This window comes from Chenopodium quinoa, unplaced genomic scaffold (assembly GCF_001683475.1).
Source record: "Chenopodium quinoa cultivar QQ74 unplaced genomic scaffold, ASM168347v1, whole genome shotgun sequence".
NCBI classification, from domain to species: domain Eukaryota; kingdom Viridiplantae; phylum Streptophyta; class Magnoliopsida; order Caryophyllales; family Amaranthaceae; genus Chenopodium; species Chenopodium quinoa.
The window spans coordinates 3,199,966-3,206,561 of NW_018745251.1; positions in this window are offsets into that span (position 1 = coordinate 3,199,966).

A 6,596-nucleotide genomic window follows, 5' to 3' on the forward strand; every position below is an offset into this window, starting at 1 on the left:
TGGCGCCGTCTGTGGGGAGAGTACTTCTGAGATGGCATCCAAGTCTGTACCGACTCCTGAAGAGAGGCGTCCCCTAGACGACCCTCAAGTTCAGTCGGACCACGATGTTGAGAGTGAATTTGAAGTTGAAGCTCACACAGCTTCAGACGGGACTCTAAGGGCCCGACGTACCCGTCATACCGAAAGGAGGGAACGGGAACATCTTCATACAGGAAGCGAGCCAGCAGGCGCACCGCCTGTTCGGCAGCAGCTGACTGATGGGTCTGCTCCCATCACAAGGAGTGAACTCATGACCTTCATGAGGGACTTCAAGGGAGAAATTCAAGAGTTGATCAACAAGAAGCCGCCTGCTCTGGACAAGGAGCAGTCGGCTAAGAAACCCTCCACTTCACTGAAGAGGAAGCCAGTTCAAGGGCGAGAGGCGACTCCTCATCCTAAATCTAGGAAGCGGGAGCCGACTGCCCTTGATTTCACAAAATACCGTTTTCCTACTCCAGGAAATAGGAAACTTGTTCGTCATATTCAAGCGGACGGGTCGAGGAAAACATACACAGACCCTCGGCTACTGCTAGAGCAGAAGAAGAGTGACCGATTGTCAGAGTCGGCCTCTACTTCAAACTTCCAAGACAGTCTGCGAAATACCTCAATGAGGCATACTCAGTCGTATCATGAGAGTCAGTCAGGCGGCACCTCCCGTCAGTCCGGCTTTCATAGCGACCAGGCGGTACCAAACTTACCGTTTGTGCCGCAACAACAGTATTTTTTACAGCCACCTCCGTTTGGTGGACATGCAGCAAAAAATGTCCAACCTATGGACTGGCAGCTACGGTTGCTTAGACTTGGTGAACAGCCGTCGGCCTTCTCCAAGGAAATTACTGAAGCCGCTCAGCCGGCCAAAGTGAAAAATGTATTAGTAGGCGCCTATGACGGCACTACTAATCCAGAAGACCATCTTATGGCCTTCACCAAGCTGATGTACCTTCAAGGGTTGGATGATCCCACTTGGTGCAAGTGTTTCCCAGCGACTCTCAAAGGAATCGCACAAAAATGGTTCGACAACCTGCCGACTAGTTGTGTAAATAGCTTCAGGACGCTTGCTTACTTATTCACCTCCAACTTCGCCATGAACATCCCTGCAAAGAAGACGACCCTTGATTTAGAAACAATTCAGCAGGGCGAGAAGGAGGGGCTTCGTTCTTACATCAGGCGGTTTAACCTGATTAGAATACAGATTCAAGGGTTACCGGATGAAGTAGCCTATACTGACTTTTTCAGAGGTCTCAAGGACGGGTCGACCTTCAAATTTGATTTGGTCCGAAAGAGGGTGGCGACTCTTCAAGAGGTCTTGATTGAAGCGGAAGCCTATATACAGGCGACTGATCTTTGTAGTACGGTAAAACAATCAGACAGGAGAAGGTCCGACAAAAGAGAAGGACGACAGAAACAGTCGCCAAACAAAGACGAGAGGAGAAAAGAGGTCTGGGCGGCTGATTCCTCTAAACAGCCGGCCCAGAAAAAGAAAAAAGAATTCAAACCATACTCCCCAAAGTATGTGTTTAACAAGGATAGCCAATTTATCCTAAAGGAAATCAAGGGACGGATCTCAATTGAGAAGCCGGTCCCCATGAAGGGCTCTGCAAACAACCGGAACCAAGAAAAATTTTGTGCTTATCATGAAGATGTTGGTCATCACACCAATGATTGCATCAGTCTCATGTGGTATCTGGACCGCCTGGCTGAGCAAGGTGATCTTGACATTTATGTCAAGAAATCTACGGGGAACACTTCCTCAAAAAAGCAGTCGTCCAAAAAGAATCAACAGGCCGACAGCTCCGATACAGATGATGCAGTTGTCTACACCATTGCAGGCGGCTTCTCAGGAGGCGGCCCCACTATTAGGGGCAACAAAGACAACATCAGACGGTTAGATGTAAATTCCGTTCACCAAGAACGACCCTCCAAATATTCATTTCCTGAGATTGTCATCACTGAAGAAGTTCAAGGAGGGGTAAGGGGGCCGCATGACGATCCTATCGTTATTGAATGTAAAGTGGCCAACCAGAGAGTTGGCCGAATCCTCATAGATACCGGAAGCTCCTCAGATCTCATCAGTAGCAAATGTCTGTCGAAACTAAAATATCAGACTGATTGCATACATCCGGCATCCCACCCTTTAGTAGGGTTTGGAGGAGGAGTCGTCCACCCAGTGGGACGAGTAGATTTACCCATCCGCCTGGGCGAAAAAGGGGAAGGACGACACATGGTAGTCCGGTTCCTGGTAGTAGAAGAAATCTCGGCCTACAACATGATTCTGGGACGACCAACCCTGAATAAGTCCAAGGCTGTTATAATCCCATCTCTTATGTTGCTCAAGTTTGAGAGGGATAATGGAACAGTCGGGTCCCTAAGGGGAGATCAGAAGATGGCCCGAGAGTGCTATCTCTCGGATGTCAAGCCCACTGTTATGGCCACTGGGTCAAGTGGTGGAAAAACAGACCTTGACAATGTCAAGGAGAGTGCGCCTGTTCAAGAAGCAGGCGGCAAGAAGAGAAAAGCATCCCAGACAGGGGCCGCAAGAAAAGACAAAAAATAGCAATCATTGGCAGAGGAGCGGTCGGATGAATTCCGCCCTCAGTCGGCTGGTGAGCATACGGACTTGATCTTAGACGACTCACGTCCTGAGCGAACAGTCAAAGTTGGGACGACTGCTCTGAGAGACCTTGGTGACGACTTTCACAAACTATTGAAAGAATACAAGGACATCTTTGCATTCGAAGTTCATGAAATGCCAGACATTAGTCCTGATCTGGCGGTACACAAACTGGCCGTGGATCCAAACAAGAAGCCGGTAAGGCAGAAGAAGCGGAACCATGGCGAAGAAAGAAGTCAGGCGGCAGCCGCCGAAGTTAAAAAATTACTTGATGTAGGGTTCATTCGGCAATGTTACTTCCTAGACTGGGTTGCAAATGTGGTGCTTGTTAAAAAGCCGAATGGCACCTGGCGAATGTGTGTAGACTACACAGACTTATACAAGGCGTGCCCCAAAGACAGTTACCCTCTGCCTAAAATTGATAATCTGGTCGACTCAACAGCCGGTCATGCTTTGATGAGCTTTATGGACGCCTACTCTGGTTTCCATCAAATTCCTTTATGGAAGAAAGATCAAGAGAAGACGGCCTTCGTCACTGATCAGGGGTTATACTGTTACACGGTCATGCCGTTTGGTCTTAAGAATGCCCCGGCCACTTTCCAGCGAATGATAAACACTGTGTTCTTTGATCAAATTGGGAGAAATGTCGAGGCATATATTGATGATATGATTGTCAAGTCTAAACTTCAGAATGATCATCTGTCGGACCTCCGAGAAACTTTCGCCACACTCAGGCGGCACCATGTCATGCTCAATCCCAAAAAATGTGTCTTTGGAGTTGAGTCTGGGAAATTTCTCGGATTCCTTATCAATAAGAGAGGAATAGAGGCGAACCCTGAGAAGGTGCAGGCGGTTATTGACATGCAGTCGCCTCGTACCATCCGAGAGGTTCAGAAGTTAACAGGTTGTCTGGCGGCCTTGGGAAGATTTCTAAGCCGATCAGGCGACAAATGCCTATACTTTTTCCAGGCAATTAAGAAAAAGGCAAGGTTTGAATAGGGGCCGGATGCTGAGGCGGCCTTCCAGAAATTGAAAGTTCACTTGCATTCCTTGCCGAGGCTGGTCAGCCCTTTGCCCAAAGAAGTACTCTACATGTACCTGGCCGTCTCTGATCATGCGTTAAGCGTTGTTCTCCTTGCTAAAAGGGACGGCTATCAGTTCCCGGTCTACTTTGTCAGTCATGTACTGAAAAATGCCGAGTTGAGGTATCCCTTAGTGGAGAAATTTGGTCTTGCACTCTTCATGGCTGTTAAAAAATTGAAGCCCTACTTTTTGGCACATGCAGTTGTCGTGTATACAGATCAACCTATCAAGCGGCCACTGACCATCATGGAGTCGTCAGGCCGAATGATCAAATGGGCCATAGAAATACAGAGCCTCGAAGTTACTTTCGAGCCTAGAAAAGCAGTGAAGGGGCAAGCCTTTGCTGACTTTATTGTTGAGATGACTCGTCCTCCTAACTCTCAAGTTCCAGACCAAGTCTGGAAGGTATATGTGGATGGAAGCTCTACTTCAAATGGTTGTGGAGCAGGCGTCATATGTCAGTCGCCAGAGGGCGACAGGTACGAGTATGCTCTACGCTTCAGTTTTCAGGCCTCAAACAATGAGGCATAATATGAAGCTTTACTAGCCGGAATCCGCATGTGCAAGGCGGCAGGGGCAAGAAAAATAGACGCTTGTTCCGATTCACAATTGATAGTGAGTCAGTACGATGGCGAATACGAAGCAACCCATCCGGCCATGATCAAGTATTTACAGGCGGTCCGACAAGCAGTCGGCTCCCTTGAGGATTTCCATCTGATCCAAGTGCCGAGATCAGAAAACAACCAGGCGGATGCACTTTCGAAATTAGCATCATCCGCCTCCTGTGATACTCCTCGAACTGTTTTTTGGGAAGTAATGGTTAGGAGAAGCATTGAGGAAGAACCTATTGCAATCCTAGACAGAAGCTCAACCTGGATGGATCCAATCAGGGCATATCTGACAAACGGTACCCTGCCGGATGATCATCAATAGGCGGCAGCACTGAAAAAACGAGCAACCAGTTTTGAAATAATAAAGGGAGAACTTCACAAAAAGGGGTACCTTCAACCCTTCTTAAAGTGTGTTACTCCAGAAAAGGGACGAGAGATACTAGACGATCTTCACTCTGGTTACTGTGCTTCTCATATAGGCGGTAGGACACTTGCTCAACGGGCAAGGCGGCAGGGCTACTTTTGGCCTACTTTAGAAGCAGATGCAATGGAGATGGTGAAAAAATGTGACAAGTGCCAAAGGTTTGGCAAGCTAATTCACCGTCCGGCTACTGACCTCACTACCATTCATAGCCCACTACCGTTTGCTAAGTGGGGCATGGATATTCTGGGTCCATATACGCCTGCTACAGGCGGAAGGAGGTACATACTTGTTGCCGTCGACTACTTCACTAAATGGGTAGAGGCGGAGGCTGTAAAGGGAATCAAGACGAAGGATGTAATTTCATTCATTTGGAAAAATGTCATCACTCGGTTCGGGGTTCCCATGTCTATGGTTTTTGATAATGGTCCCCAATTTGAGACGCTTGTTCTCAAAAGCTGGTTGGGTGACCAAGGAATTGCACATTACTTTACATCCGTCGGCCGTCCACAAGCAAACGGCCAGGTAGAAGCCTTCAATAAAATCATCTCAGACGGTCTCAAGAAAAAGATTGAACGAGCAGGCGGCCTATGGGCGGATGAATTACCACATGTTCTCTGGGCCATTAGGACGACTGAAAAAGGGGCGACTGGAGAAACTCCATTCCTCCTAACTTATGGTGCGGAAGCTGTTCTTCCAATAGAACACTACGAGCCGACTCTTCGAGTAATGCTATATGACGAAGAGGCAAACTGGGAAGCTATGAGCCTGGCATTAGACTCACTTCCTGAAAGGAGGGGTAATGCTGTCTTGCGCCATGAAATTTACCGCCTGAGAATGACTAGATCATACAACAAAAAAGTACACAGGCGTCCACTCAAAGTGGGGGACTTTGTACTTAGAAAAATGGAAGCAGTTGGTAGGGCTAATGAGTCTAGCAAACTAACTCCCAACTGGGAAGGACCCTACCGATTCTGTGAAGAGGTCAGGGACGGTACCTACCGTCTGGGAACACCAGACGGACAACCGTTGCCTCGAACTTGGAATGTAGATAATCTTAAGAAATATTTCTTTTGAATGATGTAAATAGTCAAGGGCTACTTAATAAAAGTTTGGATACTTAATATTCAATTTTGTATTAAGAGGGGCACGCCTACTAACAAACAGTCGGCTACTCTCCATGTTTAATTTTTATTCTTACTTAAGAGAGGCAAGCCGCCTATACATTTACAGTCGGCTACTCTCCATTGAGTATTTTACTCTATCTTCAGAGGGGCATGCCGTCTGTACCTTTACAGTCGGCTACTCTCCATTGAGTATTTTACTCTATCTTCAGAGGGGCACGCCACCTGTACCTTTAGAGTCGGCTACTCTCCATTGAGTTTTACTCTATCTTCAGAGGGGCATGCCGCCTGTACCTTTACAGTCGGCTACTCTCCATTGAATATTTTACTCTCACCATAGGGGCATGCTGTCTGGACATAAAGTCGGCTACTCTCCATAGAAGAGGGCCGACTGGTTCCAAACACATAGCCACCCCCTTATACTTAGCTAAAAAAGTTTAGGGCCTGGCCGACCCTGTGCCTAAACAGGCGACTACCCTCCTCTTACTTAGCACCTACGTTCACCAAGAACTAACATAGGCGACAAGCCGAATGATCAGACCAGGCGCCAAGCCAACTAATCCAATCTTCAAAACTAATACGACCTGTCCCAACATCATAGCAGGCGTCCGGCGGCATCCCTCCGGATGAAATTCATCATAGAGAGCAGATCCCTTTTGGGTGGAACATTGCTCTATAAACTAATTACACGGCACCTATACGAATGT